Source organism: Musa acuminata, chromosome BXJ2-2 (genome assembly GCF_036884655.1).
Source record: "Musa acuminata AAA Group cultivar baxijiao chromosome BXJ2-2, Cavendish_Baxijiao_AAA, whole genome shotgun sequence".
NCBI lineage: Eukaryota > Viridiplantae > Streptophyta > Magnoliopsida > Zingiberales > Musaceae > Musa > Musa acuminata.
The window spans coordinates 11456232-11460432 of NC_088339.1; positions in this window are offsets into that span (position 1 = coordinate 11456232).

Here is a 4201-nt window from a genome sequence, read left to right on the forward strand (position 1 = left end):
AAACCATTCAAGAAAGCACTTTTAACATCCATTTGAAATAGTTTAAAATTATTACTACTAGCATAAGCAAGGAGCATCCTTATGGCTTCTAATCGAGCCACGGGAGCGAAGGTTTCTTCGTAATCGATACCTTCTTCTTGGTTGAAACCTTTGGCCACTAATCTAGCCTTGTTTCTAACCACAATACTATTTTCGTCTTGCTTGTTTCTAAAGACCCACTTAGTACCTATGACTAAGTGGTCACTTGGTCTAGGAACAAGCTTCCATACCTCATTCCTCTCAAATTGGTTCAATTCTTCTTGCATTGCAATGATCCAAAAATCATCTTTTAAGGCTTCGTCAATGCATTTAGGTTCAATTTGAGAAAGGAAGGCGGCGTTAGCACAAAAATTTTTGAAAGAAGAACGAGTTTGAACCCCTTTTGATGTATCTCCTATAATTTGCTCTTTTGGATGAGCATCTACATACTTCCATTCTTTTGGTAAAGAAATTTCGGAAGAAGATGCATTCAAATGGCTATTTTGAGGAGAGGGTTCATTTAAATTCAAATTATCAAAACCAAGATCATCATCAAAATCATTTTTCTTTAAATCGGAAATTTCATTAAAAACTACATGAATAGACTCTTCAATTACTAAAGTTCTTTTATTAAAAACCCGAAAAGCTTTAGAAACGGAAGAGTAACCAAGAAAGATGCCTTCATCGGATTTAGCATCAAATTTTCCTAAAGCATCCCTTTCATTTAAAATAAAGCATTTACAACCAAAAACTTTAAAATAGGAGATGTTTGGTTTTTTGTTATTCCATAATTCATAGGGAGTTTTGGATAAGGATGGTCTTATTAGGACTCTATTCATGATGTAGCAAGCCGTATTTACAGCTTCGGCCCAAAAGTACTTAGGTAAACTTTGTTCATTCAACATAGTTCTTGCCATTTCTTGTAGGTTTCTATTTTTCCTTTCAACTACTCCATTTTGTTGAGGATTTCTTGGAGTTGAGAAGTTGTGATTGTACCCATTACTTTCGCAAAAATTTTGAAATTCACGGTTTTGGAATTCACCACCGTGATCACTCCGAATTGATGAAATCATGAAGCCTTTTTCGTTTTGAGTGAGTTTACAAAATTTAGAGAAACACTTGAAGCAATCACTTTTGTGAGCTAAGAAATAGGTCCAAGTATATCTAGAGTAGTCATCCACAATCACAAAAGCATATTTGCTTCCACCTAGACTTGTTGTATCAATTGGTCCAAATAAGTCCAAATGGATCAATTGTAATGGTCTAGTAGTGCTAATTTGATTTTTTGGTTTGAAGCTTGTTTTTATTTGTTTGCCTAGTTGACATGCATCGCATACTTTGTCCTTAATAAACTTTAAATTTGGAATTCCTCGTACTAATTCTTGAGATGAGATCTTAGATATTGTTTTCATGCTTGCATGGCCTAATCTCCTATGCCAAAGCCAAGCATCATCATTTACGACGGAGAAGCACATTTCATTACTTAGTTCATCAAGATTGATGGTATAGACATTATTTTGTTTTAAAGCAATCATAGTCATGTTATGATTTGGTTTTTCAATAATGCACATATTTGATTCAAATCTAATGATGTAACCTTTATCGCATAGTTGACTAATACTCAAGAGATTATGTTTCAATCCATCAACTAGTAAGACATCATCAATGGAAAAATTAAATTTGTTACCAATAGTTCCCTTGCCAATGATTTTGCCCTTGTTGTTGTCTCCGAAGGTAACGTACCCTTCTTCTTTGCTAGTGAGCATAGAGAAATGAGATGGATCTCCAGTCATATGTCTTGAGCATCCACTATCGAGATACCATCTCTTGCTCCTAGCTTGTGGGTTTGTCTACAAAAGAGGATGATTTTTAGGTACCCATTTGATTTTGGGTGCCTCAAAAATTGACCCACTAACTTTGTTATTTATGATTGAATTCTTTATAGTTCCTTTAGGAACCCATATTAATTTTTGTGAACTAATCTTCCTAAATGGGCATTTGTAGGCAATATGTCCGGATTTGCAACAAAAGTTGCATTTCATATAAGAGGAAACATGTAATGTAGGTCCTTTTATGAAAGTGGTAGGATTTTGATGCAATCCTTTTACAAATCCAATTCCATTTCTATTTGCGATGTGACCCTTGTGTGCAAGGATCATATCTAATCCTTTGCTACCAACCTTAAACTTGTTTAAGGTTTCCTTAAGAAGCAAATTTTCATTTTTTATTGCTTCTAAGTGCTCACACTTAGAGCATGGAGGAGTTTGAATATTATCAAACTTATCTTGTAGCAAAGCATGCTCTTTCTTTAAGATACTTAACTTCTTGCTAACAGTTCTACATTCATCAAATAATTCATGAAAAGCGATAGAGAGTTCTTCAAAAGATAAATCTTCATTAAGTAAATCACATACCTCTTCTCCTAAAGCCATTAGCGCGTAATGAGCAACTTGCTCGGTGTTGGACTCCTCTTCTTCGGATGTGCTTGAATCATCCCACGTTGCCTTGAACGCCTTCTTCTTTGATGTCCTCTTTTTGGCTTGAGGACAATCGTTCTTGTAGTGTCCCGGTTTTTTGCATTCATAGCAAATCACTTGGTCCTTCTTTTGTTCAAATTTATTTTTTGTATTATTTTTAAATCTGTTCTTTCTTAAATATTTTTTAAACTTTTGAGTCAAAAGTGCAATGTCATTGTCACTGTCCTCATCACTTGATGTTCCTTTCAAGTGGTCTTCTTGTGATTTGAGTGCCATATCCTTCCTGTTCTTTGGAAGGGGGTTCTCGAGCTCGTCATGAGCTTGACATGTCATTTCGTAGGTCATTAGAGACCCAATGAGTTCTTCAAGAGGGAATGCTTTAAGGTCTTTGGCCTCTTGAATGGCCGTAACTTTTGGATCCCAACTTTTAGGGAGGGATCTTAAGATTTTAGTTACTAGTTCAAAGTTAGTAAAATCTTTACCAAGAGCTTTGAGTCCATTGATGACATCCGTAAACCGGGTGTACATGTCTCCAATGGACTCACTTGGTTTCATTCGGAAAAGTTCGTAAGAGTGCACAAGGATGTTGATTTTGGACTCTTTCACTCGGCTAGTGCCTTCATGAGTGACCTCAAGAGTTCTCCAAATATCAAAAGCCGAATCACACATTGAAACACGATTAAATTCGTTTTTGTCTAGTGCACAAAACAAGGCATTCATAGCCTTTGCATTTAAAGCAAAAACCTTCTTCTCCGATTCATTCCATTCGCTCATCGGAAGAGAAGATTTTTGAAATCCATTCTCGACAATAGACCAAAGCTCAAAGTCCATAGAAATGAGGAAGATTCTCATGCGAGTCTTCCAATATGTGTAATCCGACCCATTAAACAAAGGTGGTCGTGCAATAGAATGGCCCTCTTGCATGCCGGAGTAAGTCATCTCTCTTGGGTATTAAACCAAATATGAGAGATAACCTTGCTCTGATACCACTTGTTAGGATCGGAGCGGCACTAAGAGGGGGGGTGAATTAGTGCAGCGGATTAAAACTTCGATTTTAACCAAAATCTTTCGTACGTTAAGAACGAAACTTGAGAAATTTAACTTGAAGGCGTGTTCTTAAAGTTGCGCAGCAAGAGCAATAAGGAACTAAAGCAGTAAGAAGATTTGCAGTAATGTAAATGACAATAATAAAAAGCAAACCAGAGATTACGCCGATTTTTAGAGTGGTTCGGTCAAATGACCTACTCCACTTGCGAGGCCCCTCTTCGATGAGGCTCCCACCTTCCACTAGCAAGTCTCTTGAAATGGAAGGGTAAACACCCCTCTTACAACCTTTTACAAGCAGCTCAACCTCTTACAAATTTTCAATAAGAAAGAAGGAGGAGAACTCTCTAGCAAATTGAAAACAAGACTTGCTAAGACTTTCTAAGACTTTTCTCTCAATCAAAATGCTTCTCAAAAGTTGTAACCTCAGCTGAGATTTGAGGGGTATTTATAGGCCTCAAGAGGATTCAAATTTTGGGCTCCAAAATTTGAATTCTCTTAGGGTTCCCGGTGCTGGCGGTTCCACCGCCCAGCCAGGCGGTGCCACCGCCCAGCGCTCGGGTGCTGGACGGTGCAACCGCCCAGCCAAGGAGGTGTCACCGCCCAGCACTCGGGTGCTGGGCGGTGCCACCGCCCAGCCAGGCGGTTCCACCGCCTGGCTT